Below are 16,375 nucleotides of genomic sequence, written 5' to 3'. Positions count from 1 at the left end.
GAACTCTATATGCTCCTTCAAAATGAGGACTGTTTTCTTTCCTCAATTCAGAAAAACTCTCATCTATAAGTCTATGTCTTGGCTACATGTCTTCACTGCTGTGAACTAGAGCCTTGCTTCTGACCCTCAGCAATATGGCTTAGGCTCTACCTGCATTGGAAACTTCCTGACCTTCCTTCCTGACCATTGGAACTTCCTGACTATCTGACTGAATTGCCCCTTTCCTCTGTTCAACAGAGACATTTCTGAATGCCTGTTTGCAGATTTCTGAGATGAACTATCTTCTGGAGCTTCTTCCTATCAACTACTTCTGGGTCCTATCCCAATTCCTGCTCTGTTCATTTGGGTCCACCCAATCTCTGGGGCCAACCTTCCCAGGCATGACCTTTAATAATGATAACAATTTTTAAAAATCTTCCATCCAACCTATATAAGCTCTAGAGCCCAGAAATGCAACTGATCCTAGGAACCAGGAGAATTAATAATCAGAGAAAGACTCTGGAAATGAAAGTCATGAGGTTACACTTAACCGTGACACATATAAAAAGGTTACTCTCACTCAATCTCATTCATTCTACAGATATGTGTTGAATACTTTCTATAAATGAGATGCTACACTAGGCATAAGGATAGAGTAATGATCAAAATGGACAAAGTTCCCTGTCCTCAAGAAGTCTGCATTCCAATGAGGGAAACAGATAATAAACAATTAAATGAAAGGTGCCTGGGTGGCTCAGTAGGTTAGCCTTGAACTCTTGGTTTCAGCTCAGGTCATGATCTCAAGGCCATGAGATAGTCCTGTAATCAGGCTCTGTGCTTCACCCAGAGTCTGCTTGAGAGTCTTTCCCTCTACCCCTTCCCCTGCCTATGTGTGTACATACATGCTTTCTCTCTTTCTCAAATAAATAAATAAATAAACAAAATCTTCCCCCAAGATAAACAATTAAATGAATGAACATTTAATGTGACAGTGATATGAAGAAAAGAAGGTATAAGGAGTGGCAAGGGGAAGAGTGGGAATATGGGAAGAGTTGAATTTGACATAGGATGTCAGAGAAGGCTCAGTGGTGAGAGGACATGTGCACAATCCCTTGAGGGATATGAGGGACCAGACCACATAGACATAGGTGGAAAGTGTCTCCAGGCAGAGGAAAGAGGAAGTACAAAGGTCCTGAAGAAAGCATGTGTTTGGTGACTGAGGAACAACAATGGAGGCCAATGTGACCAGAGTGTAGTAAGTAAAGGAGAAACTAGATTGAGGGGCAGCAAGAGCCAGATCATACAAAACCCCATCAGCAATTTAAAGGATTTAGGATTTTATTCTGAGTGAGACAGAGAATCATTGGAAGGCTTTCAGCTAGAGGTTGACATAATATAACATATTTGAGCAGGATTACCCAGGCAGAAGTATAGGATATAAGACTAAATGTGAGCAAATACAGAAACAGAGAATCTAATTAGAAGGATACAGCAAAAATCCAGGGCAGAGATGAAGGTAACTTGAGCCAGAGTGGTAGCAGTGGTGATGGTGAAATTGGTAGAACTCTGAGTATATTTTCAAGGTAGAGTCAGCTAGATTTGCCAATGAATTTAATGTGGGATATGAGAAAAAGAGAAAAGTCAAAATGACTCCAAATGTTGGCTTATGTAATTGGCAGGCTGACGTTGCCACTTTAGTATTTGAGAAGTCTGGAGGAAAAGTAGAATTGAGTGGAAAAAAACCATGCAGTTTGGATATATTAAATTTGAGACTATTAGACAGATGGAAATGTTCATGAGCAATTGAGTTTTGAATCTACTTAGATTCAAGCTAACTATATAGATTGGATGCTATCATCATATCAATCATAGGAAAAAAAAAAGATTAGATGAGATTACCTGATGTTGATTGAAAAGAAAAACAGTTCAAAGAATGAGCCCTTAATTCAACGTTAAGAAGAGGAGGAAGTGGAAAGGGGAACGAAAAGAAAGAGTAGCAAAACAGAGTGAGAATAAGCAAACCGTGAGATAAAAGGAAAACTATGAGAGAGTTGGTGACCAGAACCAAATCATGTTGCAAGGAAATAATCAATTAGATCAAATGGTGTTAAGAAGTCAAATAAGGGATGCCAGGGTAGCTCAGCAGTTGAGCATCTGCTTTCAGCTCAGGGTGTGATCCTGGGGCTCCAGGATCAAGTCCCACATCAGGCTCCCTGTAGGGAGCCTGCTTCTCCCTCTGCCTGTGTCTGTGTCTCTGTGTTTCTCACGAATAAATAAATAAAATCTTTTTAAAAAAGGAGTCAAATAAGATAACATATTTAAGAGGCTGAAAAACAAACAAACACAAATGGGCCCTTAGATTTATCAATTTCCCAGTCATTAACGATTTTGATAAGATCTGTTTAGGAAAAGGTTACAGACTAAAACCTTTTTGGCCTGTATTCAAAAGAAAATAGAAAATTTTGGCAACACTTTAAGAACTGATTTCCACCTTTTTGTAATTACAGTTTTGTTACCTACAACCACCTTGAAATTTTTCTGCATTCACTAAGTGTTGCAAAGCTCTGAGAAATGGTGTTTTATGGCATCATATTAATCATGGAGGTTACACACACACACACTCCTTACTTTTATATAACTTAACTGGGTGAAACACAGAGCTTCAGAATAACTATGGCCATTAATGCCATGAATATTGTGTATCTTTTAAGGACTTGAATTAAATTTAGTACCTCCTGTGACTACATTAGCTGCAGGAGAGAGGGCAGTCTATAACTACCACTTACTTTAATGAAATTAACTATAATCTGATTTTTTGCTAAAAGTAGCAGGAAATTGCTCTATAATCCAAATGTATCTTAGGTAACAGTAGGAGAAAATTACTACATGATGTTCACCTTGGTAACTTGAAGCCAATGAAAGCTTATTATCCTCATAAAGCGTATAGACTTAGTATAGTGGGAGAAGCAATGATATACTGACATATAGCGATTTTTCTCGTTAAATCTTCAAATGTCAAATTTCACTTATCAACTCTTAAAGTGCCACGGAGAGTAAAACAGGGATACCTGCAGATATAAAATGTGTTCTTTCATTAAGAACACGGAAGAAGTCATTACGGTTTCCAATTAAATAACCATGTTCTTTGTGGCTGACAGAAAAGAACAGTGGGCTTCTTGTGTTCTCCCTGAGAGTATGAGTCCCTTCAAAGAGTCATTAGCTTAGTGGAGAAAGTCATCCATTAAATCCCTAAGAAGAGAAAGTATTATAAAAATTGATGATTTCTATCATGAGCACCTTTCTCTCTTTCTCCTGATTGCTCTATAAAACTGAACTTAAGATAAAGTCTTTTTTAAAAAAAGAAGAAGATAAAGTCTTTGATCCTACAGATATTTAAGACCCACTTCTCTATTGCCCCACTCCCAAAAAGATGTATGGAAGGAAATGGCTTTGAGGGGACTTCAGATGTATTTGCTAAATATCAAATCTTTCTCAAGGTAGAAAAGTACTAATTGTATACCACGTGCAGCATTAGTTACTCTGTGTTTGCAATTTCTTTATATTCCTCCCCAAGTTTTATCAGTTAAATGATAGGCCCTATTCTAAAATCTTATTTGAAAATAAAGAGGCTAAAAAACAAACAAACAAAAAAAGAAAACAAAGAGGCTGAAGATCAGAGGGATTAAATGAAAACCCAGTAACATATAGCTACTATGACAGAAGAGTGGGATTTTTTAATATATAGATAAGGAAACTTATGTGGATACATCCATGGGTGTAGAAAAAGATTTTTTAAATTAAGCTAATCATAGTACTATGGAATTTTATATCATCATGGACCAAAGAAGACATATTTTCTCTAATTTGAGAGGCATAATTTACCTTAAGCAAAGAGACATTACCAAAATATTAAATCATTGTACTCTGTTAAACCATGACCAGATTTTCTTCCTCTAATTTAGGTAAGTAAAGGTCTAGGATTAGGAATGGAGGAAGAAATAACAAAAACCTCTCTACAAAATGAAAATAAATTTATCAAGGCAGCATTCTTTTTTTCATTAGTACACCTGAAGATGACAGTCACAACCCTATCCTTCCCCAGTTGATTCTTGAGCATTTCATCCATGCATGTGCTGCACATTATTACACTTGACTCAGTATCCTGCATCCTCCTACCTTCCCAGCTCTCCACTCTGCTCTTTGCAGCACCACCCATATGTTTAACCTCTTCTCTGATCCTCAACTGAAACTTAGCTGTCTTCTGACTGTGTGACTTCTTCTACAGCTCTCATAAATAGTGAATCATCATTCTGTGTACTGCACGCACTTCAGTGTCCAGAGGGGCATTAATATTCTCCTCTCTCTCAACTGGTGCTCCACACCTTTACTCACACTCTTGTTGAAAATTCTGTCCCTCTGAGATTCATTCATTCATTCATTCATTCATTCACATCTTAACTCAATCAGCAAATACAGAGTACCTGTTTTATGCCAAGATATGTTTAAGGACATCATGTGACTTGATCACCTACTTACCCTTCTATCTGCAGTTACTACACACTTTTGGCTCATTGTGCATCATTCATAGAGGATTTTGACATCTGTTACAGTCCTACTCTACACCTCATATTTGATTACAGGACAAGGGTTCTTGGTAAGTTAACTGGTAAAAGAAGGCAAGTGAACTGCCTTCTTCTAAATTCCTTTCAACTGGACTTCTCAGTAGACTAATTGCATTTCATTAGAATGAGTCCTTTTATATATAGTGTCCTCAGCAGGATTATTAAAGATTACTTATGTGAATAAATCTAAAATCAATGTCTCTATGAAGCACAGCTATCTGGAAAATGTCAAATAACTTGTATAAATATCAGCATTATAAAATAATTAACATTATATCATATTTATTTCTTTGCTGTGTGATGTAATAACTCTTAAAACCTCACTTGGTTACCTTCATCTATTATTCTGAACCAGAGAGCACATGGAAGAAAGTGCCAGTGTAAGTATGAAGGCTGCCACAAACTCCTCTCTTATTTGTTTGCCTCTTGATTGCATGTATTCTTGAAATATTTGAAAAGGACACTAGTATTATATCTGATACATATAAATCTAAATTTGGCAATTGAATCTTGGTGTCAGCTAAGGCTTCCTCCCCATGATTCCACAACAGCAATAACAAAAGTCCTCCTTGAATTTGTTAGTTACCACCTTGTTGCTAAATCCAACAGACATCTGCAATCATCTTATTTGGCCTTCTTAGTTTTGTTCAACAATGATGACCGCTCCTTTCTGTCTAAAACATACTCTTCCCTTGACCTCCTTGCCACCAAATGGGAAAGGTTGAATTATTGCCTCCATTACATTACCCTAAATGCACAGGACAATGCCCCACAACAAAGACTATCTACTCCAAAATGTTGATAGTGCCAACATAGAGTTAGCCTGTTCTATGTAATCACATCTGAATTCTAGGCTCTTTGCCATTTGCACCAGATTTCCATCTCTAGCCCTCATGTGAGTTTCTGACACATATGAAACATATATCAAATTTGACTTTTACTATTTGACTGCTTCAATGGTACTTCAAACCTCAGATGATCCAAACTCAAACTTATGATTTTTCCTCCAGACTTGGTTCTCTCAGCTGATATTTTATCTTACCAAATGTTACTCATCCAGAAACTCAGGAGTCATCCCTAATACCTTTCTTTCCATCAATCTATGCAGTCCACCACCATGAGCTAATGACTTGATTTTCTGAATATATCTTTGGTTCATTCATGTCTTGTCATCTACACTAATAGTATCTTCTCTCTTCCAAAATTTCATGTATCTCTCCACTAGAATGCTATCATCCACTTTGCCAACTAACAATCAACTGATTCCTCTCCAAATTATTGATCATTTTCTTTGTAAAACACAAATATAAACATAACAATTCTTGCTTCGAAACAAAGAGAAAGAACATTTAGTTCTTAAAGACTAAAATCTCTAATGTGAACTGTAAGTAAAATGTTCTTAAAATACATGGCCAAAACCGGGATACTTTTAAGAGGTGTGTGTGTGTGTGTGTGTGCACATGTGCATGTGCATGTTCATGCTTGTGTTTGTGTATGTTTGACTGGGGAAAGGAGCTATTAAAAACTATTCCAGGCCAAATATAAATAGTATTCCTTCAGGCCAATTGGATACCTCGTCAATTAGACCTTCACTGCGCTGGCCCCCACCTGGATCTTAACATTGATCTCAGGTTATCTTTCCCTCTCTTTTATCTTACTAGACAACTTGTACTTTGTGTCACACTGCCTTCTACCACATTGGGTTTGCATGCTTTTCACTCTGTATACAAAGTTCTCACCCACACTCCTTCAAAACTAGTAAATCCCCCTCATTCTTCAGTTATCATATGAATTACTTTCTCAGAAACATTTGCACTTGATGCTTTAAAAAAAATAAGCCTCCCATTTATACACTCTCACACTTATCACGTATACTTCTTTCAAAGCACAAATACATCCCTAATTGTGGATTTTATTTTGTCATTTGGATTTTATTTGTTTGTATTGTTTGTTAGAAATACTTGGACTATTAAGTTCATGAGGTATATCCTACCGTGTCTCACAGACACTTGATGATGAAGTAGTTGCATTAATTCATTAACTAACTTGGCCAAAGTCATATAATATGTTAAAAGAAACCATGTCTTACATTTTGGGAGATCTGTACAATATATTACAATATGTTGCTGCTTCTTACATTTACACAGATATAATAGACTCTTCAGTAGAATACGTATTGTCCTTTGAGCACATACATCTGGGAGGTAGTATTCCAGTAAGCCCTAACTTTTGTGTACAAAAGTGTAAGATACACTCCATTAATAGAATATAAGCACCTATTCTTAAGAAAAGACCTACAGCCAGAAGGTAGTTTAGATTATTTCTTAAGATTTCTAATACTAATAAAGAGAAGAATCCCACCTTTACAAAATCAAAACATTTCTAAAGAAAACAAGATCATGATAAAATTCAACAGAATTTTTAATTATCATCAAAATATTGAAGAAACTTGCCTGTAACCTACAAACACATAGGCTTTCATCTTAATGAAATCATTTACAATTTGTTTTTTAAAGTTTCTGATATTTCTGTGGGCTTCACACATCAATTAACTAAACTAAGCCTTCTTTACTTAATATCCATTCAAATACCACACACATATTTCTCTTCTGTAATACTGCAATTATTTTGGCATTCACCATGGCTCTAATGGAGAAAGAACTTCCACAGGGGAATTTCTCCTTTGTCTTTAATAATGAGAAACAGATTGTTGATCAAGTAACATAATTAAAGCTTTTATTAGGGAAGCCTAATACAGGTTTGTTTTTCTTCCAAGACCTAAGAATTAGATTCAATTAAAAAACATACCACTTTCACAGTTCTTCCAGCTAGCTTCTCATTCTTGTATTACTGATGTTTGAAAATACCAGGTTGAGACATTTGCTGTTTCTAAAAATACGTATAAATTTCTTGATATTTTTTAATGTAGAAAATCCATTCAATTTTATCTTCACTAGGTAAGTCCATTTCGAAGTAGAAAGTGTGATAGTCTGCAGTTATATGTCTAAATAATTGTGTTCCAGTCACTAAACATCAGTAGGTGGCCTGTTTAGTATCAGCTGTGCATTGTACAGCTGTCCAAAACTTCGAGGTACTGACTTAAAATGCAAAGGAAATAGCAGTGAAAGCAGATATTGACAGAGAGTACCAAGAGCCTTCTCATTCCATACTGTCCACGCAACTAGCATTTATTTCTCGCAAGCATTTTTGTTCATCTTTCAAAATGCCGAAAGTGTGCCTTTTAATTTAGAGTAATTTAATTTAATTTCTAACATTTGAACACAAATGGCTTTAAAAATAAAAAGGAACAAAGTAATTACATTTAATTTCATGGTTTTAGATTTCTAAAAGCCATCATATTCTCTTGTGTAATTGAAGACTTCCATTAAGGCAGAAAGAAAAAAAAATCTGTGAAACTTTTACCCTTCTTTTAGAACAAAACCAAAAAATTTATGGTGCCATTTCACTGAGTGTTTACTAGGAAGAAAGTCTGTGATGATATTATGCTGCCTAGAAATGTAGAAATCATACAAAATAGAAGACGAACTTAATTCTGCTGAAGGAATGCCTCATAATTTCTTCCTTAATAACATTTGAAGTTGAAAAAAATTTCAGAAACAGGAATAGTCTGTTTTTGGATGACACCTTACATTCATGAAATATAGTACTAGATTCTTTATCTAAAAGAATAAGCCTGAGACAGACACTCAACCACTGAGCCACCCAGGCGTCCTCCTTTTTTTTTTTTTTTTTTTTTTACTTATTTACTCAAAAGGGATGCCTGGGTGGCTCAGTGGTTGAGCGTCTGCCTTTGGCTCAGGTTATGATCCCAGAGTCCCAGGATGGAGTCCCACATCGGGCTCCCTGCATGGAGCCTGCTTTTCCCTCTGCCTATGTCTCTGCATCTCTCTGTGTCTCTCATGAATAAATAAATAAAATCTTTAAATAAAAAAAAGCTTTAAAAATAAAAGAATAAGCCTGGAAGTAGATTAATAGTTCATTGATTAGATACCTTAAAAGAGTATCTAATAACTTTGTTTCTTCCATTCCATTCCCATAGGAAAGCCCAAGCACACTTTAAAAGTCAATACAGCTTTCAGTAGTAACTTATTTATTAGTAGTAACAAGGCAGGCCCCCTACTCAATCTGGAATATACTTTCCTCTAAGGACTCTCTATTTTAACTTTGGAAATATTCCTGATAATTTTTCAAGGCTTAACTGAAATTTATAACCTCAGGAAGTCTTCTTCCATTGTTCCAATTGGAATTAATCACCATTTTCTAAATTCATATAGTAATTTTATACCTTACATATATTTTCATAAAATTATAAATATATTATTTATATACACATATCTAAATAAAGGGTAAATGTAACATTTTCTTTTGTTTTATGGATATATTTGATCTTGAACTAACTTTCTAGGTGGGTTCCTTAGAAACCTGATAAAGATAGATCAGATTGTCACCAGTTAATATTGGTTATGGCAGAAATGGCTCCCTATTGATATAATATTTTATTACTTGTAAGATTTTTTTTTAAAACTATAAATTCTTGGTGAGAAGCAATGGCTTTGGACTTCCTTGAGGGAAGTGATTCCACTGGACATATCCTTTGCACAATGGGATGCCTAGTATTTTTGACGACCACAGTGTATTGTTTTTCAAATATTTGCCTCTTCTAAATAACAGGTTTTTTTTTTTTTTACTAAAAATCTTGAAATAATAAGCAATATTATTTGTGTTTACTCCTCACTTTGAAAAGAATAATTTAAATGTACTAAATTTAAATTTTACTGGTCAAAATGAGTAAAATATTTCATTTATGAACTAAAATTTGCATTTGCCAACACAAATATTATTCCTTATAGTTCCTACTCTGAATCTCCTAAATTCTAAACTCAGATAAAAACTCCAAGTTACCACGTAAAATGACATAATTGAAGTAACTTAAGTACTGCTTCTTCATCCTTATAATCTCTGTGCTATCATTGTTTATTTTCAATCTGTTGTTTAAACACAGGAGGTGTACTATCACAGAATTTGGAGCTTCAGCTGTACACAAAGCAAGCTTGAATGGTTTCAAATCATTGTGACCTTACTTTGAAATAAACACACAGAGTCGAATCTATGTGTGTCAGAAACTGATGTGTAACTAGGAGTCTCTCAAATTTATTTCCATATAGAAGATAAAGTTTACTAAGATGTAAGTGGTAAAAATGCATTAATTTGAAGCTAATCTATATTCTTAACAAACTTCCTCTTCTACCCAAGATAAAGTAACAGGTATTGAATTTACTTTCCCACCTAAAAGAATTTTTTAAAAACATACCAAATAAAATATACACACAATACTTTCCAGACACAGGACAGTAAGCAACAGAGGATACTGATACCCAGAGATGAGAAGTTAAAAATATTTCCCCTAAAACTGCTCCAGCCTTACCAGCTGGAGAAACAACTTTCACTCTGTGGTGTATGTTGGAAAACACAAAGCAAAACTAAAACAAATTTTTAAGGAAGTATAATTGATATGCTAAAAAGAAGAGACAAAATGGAATCCCAACAAATACTCAATTAAACCTAAAGCAAAAGATAAGAATTGCAACTAAGTGAAAAAAAAATGAAGTAAAAAACAATAGAGAGAGTCACCTACCTGGGTGGCTCAGTGGTTGAGTGTCTGCCTTCCACTCGGTTGTGATTCTGGGGTCCTGGAATCGATTCCACATTGGGCTCCCTGCAAGGAATCTGTTTCTCCCTCTGCCTATGTCTCTGCCTCTCTCTTTGTGTCTCCACAAGTAAATAAAATCTTTAAAAATAAAAACAATAGAGAAAATCTCCTTCAGGCAGCCTAATCAAAAAATAAAGAGAGAAGACACCAACAATAGAGATTTACACATAAGAAACTTAAAAATGATCATCACTGTTGATCCCATGAACACTAAAAGATAATGAAGTAATACTATGAATAATTCTATGTCCACAAATTTGATAACTTGAATTAAAGATACACACTACCAAAACATATGGGAAATAAGTTATCTGAATAGGGCTCTATCAAAGAAACCAAATAAAAAATTAATACCTTTCAAACACTTTCTAAAGACAGAGAAGCCACCTGTATTAAAAAAAAAAGTAAAAACTATTCTTAGACAACATGATACTGTATATGGAAATTCCTAAAGAACTCACTGAAAAGCAAGGTTGCAGAATATAATATTGATATACAAAAATTTATTGTTTCTGTGTACTATGAACAATCCAAAAATGAAATTTTAAAAAAGTGATTCTATTTATAATAGCATCAAAATATATAATGTATAGGAATAAATTTAACATTAGGTTTTTTATTTACACACCAAAAATTATAAAAAATCTTTAATAAAAGCTAGTCTTTAGGAAGTGATGTGGTCATGAGGGTAGAGCCATGATGAATGGAATCTGTACCTTGCACAAAAGACCCCAGAGAACTCCCTTACCCCTTCTGTCTCTATCTCATACCACCACCAACACCCAACATTATCACCCAGGAAAATTGGATATCTTCTCTTTTTTTCAGATCGAAAAGAATCTTTCACTTTAAATTCATTAGACATTAAATTTATATTTTAAAAAAATACCCATACAATATTCTTGCCCAGATAAGTTCTAACAAAAATTAAAGAACAGGTTAAGTGTAATCTTACATGAACTCTTTCCTGTAAAGACTTTTAATTTTTTCATTTTTCAATTCATTAAATAAGTCTAGTATAACTTAGATTCAAACCAGGCAAAGGTAGCAAAAGTAAAATTACAGTCCAATCTCATGTATTAGCATGTTGCTTTGTGGCCACACTACAGACACAGGATAAACCCCTACTCGAAATTTGTTGCAAATGTAAGTATTGATGCTGCCCCACATATATTAACAGGGTATGAAAAGGTTTACTGGGGCACCTGGATGGCTCAGTCATACAAGCTTCTGCCTTTGGCTCAGGTCATGGCCCCAGGATCCCGGGATGGAGGCCCATGTCAAGCTCCTTGTTCAGTAGGAAATCTGCTTCTCTCTCTACCTCTGCCCCTCCCCCCACCCATTTGTCCACTCTCTCACTCTCTCTCTCTCTTTCTCAAATAAGTTAATAAAGTCTTTTTTTTAAGGGGGGGTTATTATTCACATATGTAGCTTTGGGGAGAGGGCAAGGCAAGCTTCCCCAATTGGTCCAAAAATGGCTTGAAGGAGCTAGAAAAGGAAACTAGCTTGGGGTATTTACCATGGTCAGGGAGTGGTTCCAGAATGAGAGTCCCACGAAGAGGGAAAGCCTTGTGAGGTTTAAATCTCCTATCTGCTCCAAAGGAAGGAGTACTCTGCTTATTATCGGATTATCCATACATACAACAGAAAGGGAAGAAGAAGAGGTGAGACTTAAATGCTATCACAAGTCAAACAACAAGCATTCAAAAGATGAATTCAAATTCTTTATTATTTTTTTTAAATAAATTTTTATTTATTTATGATAGTCACAGAGAGAGAGAGAGAGAGGCAGAGACACAGGCAGAGGGAGAAGCAGGCTCCATGCAGGGAGCCCGACGTGGGATTCGATCCTGGGTCTCCGGGGTCGCGCCCTGGGCCAAAGGCAGGCGCCAAACCACTGCGCCACCCAGGAACCCCTCAAATTCTTTATTATAATTCACTCTGACTGATATCTAAAACTTGCCATCATTAGTCTTTGCTGCTCAACCAAATTTCAGTGAGAACCCATGCTATTTCTGCAGGTGACTTCAAAGTACACATATAAAGAAAACCTAAGCTAAATTTAACAACAATGTTTATGAAAAGACGATTTATCATGACTGAACTGGGCTTATTCCAGGAATTCAAAGTTGGTATGACATCAGACATATCTCTTAATATAATTTATTGCTCTAAACAATAAAAGAAGAAAACCATTAATAAATAATTATTAAATAGCTACTAAAAAAGTCTTGGATAAAATTCAGCAACCATTAGAGCTATAACACCCTACTGATCTATAAGTAGAGGGAGTTTTCTTAGTGTGTTAAACAATATGTAGGAAAAAAGTCCTTAAAAATATCTATTTAATGGAAAAATTTTCAAAGCATCTCCCTTAAAATCAGGAACAAAACAAAAGTACAAACTATCACCACTTCTTTCCTTTTTAAGAGAGAAAGTATGCATGCACACGTGACTGTGGGGGTAGAAGGGCAGAGAGAGAGAGAGACAATCTTAAGCAGGCTCCACACTCAGCACAGAGCCCTATGTGGGATTGGATCTCTAGACCCTGAGATCATGACCTGAGCCGAAATCAAGAGCTTGATGCTTCATTGATTAAGCCACCCAGGTTCCTTCATTATCACCACTTCTAGAAATATTGTACTAGAATTATCTCATGTGAAAGAATAAGAAAGATAAATATAGAAGAATTGATAAGAAAAACTGATGTATTCAAAGATAAGATTCTGTGTATTTAAAAAAAAAAAAAAGAGGTGCCTGGATGGCTCACTTGGAAGAACATGTGACTTTTGATCTCAGGGTCATGAGTTCAAGCCCTATACTGGGTGTAGAGATTACTAAAAAAAATACACTTAAAAAAAAAAAAAGAGGCCAGAAAAGAATACAAAATAATAATAGTGTTAAAATAAATAAGTAAATAAATACATTTTTTAAAAAGGCTCTACAGAAATACTATGAAAATTAATGAGCTCAGCAAATAAATACAAAAATATAAAATCAAATTTTATTGCTAGACATCAGTAAAAAAATATAATCATAAACATAATCATTTATAATAACCCAAAAATATAAGTAACAAAAGAATAAATCCAACAAATATATACAATTTTTAAGAAGAAAATTATAAAGCTGATTAAAAGACATTTATAGAAGACCTAAATAATTGAAAAGACATATGATGTAAGTTAACAGAGCACAACATTATAAAGTTGCCAATGCTCTACAACTGTATTTTGAGGTCTAAATTAATTCCTGTCAAATATCAATAGAATTTTTTTTTTAAATAATGCCGTCTTTTTTTTTTTTTTTATGATAGTCATACAGAGAGAGAGAGAGAGGGGCAGAGACACAGGCAGAAGGAGAAGCAGGCTCCATGCACCGGGAGCCTGACGTGGGATTCGATCCCGGGTCTCCAGGATCGCGCCCTGGGCCAAAGGCAGGCGCCAAACCGCTGCGCCACCCAGGGATCCCCACCAATAGAATTTTTAATGGAACTTGACAAATTCATTGTAAATTTTATTTATAAGTACAAAGACTTACAATAGTCAAGAAACTACTGAAGAAGGAAAAAGAGTAGCTAATTAATCTAGTCCACATCAAGGCTAACTCAAAGCTCTAACAATTAAAATAATGTGGTATTGGAATGGAGGTAGGCATAACAAGTCAATGAGAAAAACTCCCACAAAATTCAAAACAGATTCACACTAATATGGACCCATAATTTATAATGGAGGCAGTCTCGCCTTTCAGTTAGGCAATAGGACTGGAATTACTGATTATCCATATGGGGCATAAAAAGAAATTAATCCTTGCTTTACACAATACAAAATCAATTCCACATTGATTAAAAATAAAACTTTAAAATTTTATAACTAAGTATGAGAAGTATTCTTATAATCTTGGAAAGTGGAGTATTTACTAAACAAAGACTAACCTTAAAAACCTTTACCCTTCAAACCTATCAGTCACTGGAAGTGGACCACCCTAAAAATGGAGCATGCACTTGAATGAGGCAGCTCTCTACAGCTGGATCCAGCTTTCAAAGAGGCTGATAGCTGAGGGCAGCCTTGTGGCAGCACTCCTAACAACTGGGAAACAAAGTCCATTCCCAGGGTGGGTAGGGGATTCAAAGGATGTATCATCACTCAGGGTCTGCCACAGAAAAGTGGGCACAGCTGTTAGATATAAGCAAATTAATTGCCTATATCCACTGTGGTCTTGGGATAAGAATTGTTTTGAGATTTTAATACCCTCAATATGGCCATTCACTATTTGACATTTCTGTAGCATAATCTGGAGCTGGACCTATGCCACTTATCAGTTGCTTATACCTGCTTCCTCCTCTCCTAAACCTCCCATAGAATTGTCACACTGCCATCTAGCTCCATTTGGGACTTGATGGGAGTCAAAATTTACAACTTGACTTGTAGAAATTTTGAATTTGAATTTTGGCAGGCTTTAATATCAGTTTCAGTAACTGATGTTATTTTTTGTCACACCCAGCAAGCCTCCACCACCAACCAACTACCACCTGTAGGATTAACCCAGCTGCCCTCTGAAATCATGGTTTATTTTGCATCTTCCTTTATTCTCTCATTCTCTGCAGGTTGGGAAATAAGATGAGACTATTTACTAAGATGTAGTGGTAGTTAAACAAAGATTTATTTTTCCTGGGATGAATTTAATTCTCTGGGAGGCTTGTAAAATATGATCTATTCTTATCTAGAAGGTGGCATCCTAAACACATATTTGTGGATGGCAGTTTAATGCTAAGAGTTATATTAAATTACAAACAAGAAATTTAAGTCTTAGACAAATTTAGATTTTTAATACTCTCAACATATAAATTCTGTAACATATAAATTCAGGAATCAGGGGGTGCCTGGGTGGCTCAGTCAGTTAAGCATCTGCTTTTGGCTCAGATCATATTCCCAGGGTCCTGGGATCAAGCCCCATGTTGAGCTCCTTAGCTCAATTGGGAAAACTGCTTCTCCTTCTGCCTCTGCCTTGGATCCTTTGTTCTCTCTCTCTCTCTCTTTCTCTCTCTGTCTCTCTCTCTATATATATCAATCAAATAAAATCATTTTACAAATCAGGAATCAGGCTTGGGAGCAGGGAGGAGGATAAATGACTGTCACAAGACTTTTCACAATAACCCTGTGGCAAATCAAAAAATAAAAGACTAGATTGTCTTACTTTCAAGCCACGGAGCCAAAAATGTCAGTGCTAATTTCAAAATCCCTAGGTCTCAATACTATAAGATCTCAATTAGTTTGTTGTTTGCATTTGCATAAGGGTCTCATGCCTGGACCAATTCAGTGTTTCCTAGAAAAATGGCAGGGATTGAAAAAGTAAAAGAAAAAGATAAAAAGGTACCATTCTACTTTAACTGGAAACCATTTTTGTGATCAGAAAGCAAATTAATAGTTTATCCTTCAGCCCAAAGCATCTAGAGAAGCAGATAAGTTCTTCAATTAGTAAAATCAATCAACAGGATGACTTTTGGTCACTGTTGAGCAGACTTGCTCTCAGCTAGTGATAGGGAGAGGAAATGCACTGCATCCCATTAACAACTCAGGGAGCCACCTCATTCCTCACAAGAGGGTTAATTTAGTAAAACAAAGAAGTGAGAGACATTTGTTCTGCTTGCTCCACAATGCACCATCTCAATTGTTCTCCTCTAGAGAAAAAATGATGAATGCTTAGAGTTCTGAATCAACTGCCAAATAGGGCTCTGTTCTCTTACCCATTGTTAAATACATTAATCCCATTTGAATACACTGGCATTGTTTAATATGATACAAAGCAATTAAACAATGCTGGTTTTCTTGCTGCCAGATTTTAAAGGTTTGAATGGCACTTGCTTTCTGATCTGGCTAAATATAAAAACTTTTTTTTTAAGAAAATTGTTTTTAAATCAATTTAATCCCCTTTTAAAAATATTTATTTATTTACTTATTTATTTGAGAGAGTGAGAGAGAGCTGGGAAGGAGGGTGGCAGAGAAAGAGGAAGAGAAAAAAATCTCAAGCAGATGCCCCACTG

The sequence above is a fragment of the Vulpes vulpes genome, chromosome 11 (genome assembly GCF_048418805.1).
Source record: "Vulpes vulpes isolate BD-2025 chromosome 11, VulVul3, whole genome shotgun sequence".
Classification (NCBI taxonomy): Eukaryota; Metazoa; Chordata; class Mammalia; order Carnivora; family Canidae; genus Vulpes; species Vulpes vulpes.
The sequence above is the reverse complement of the archived record's forward strand: the minus strand, read 5'-3'. Positions refer to the sequence as shown.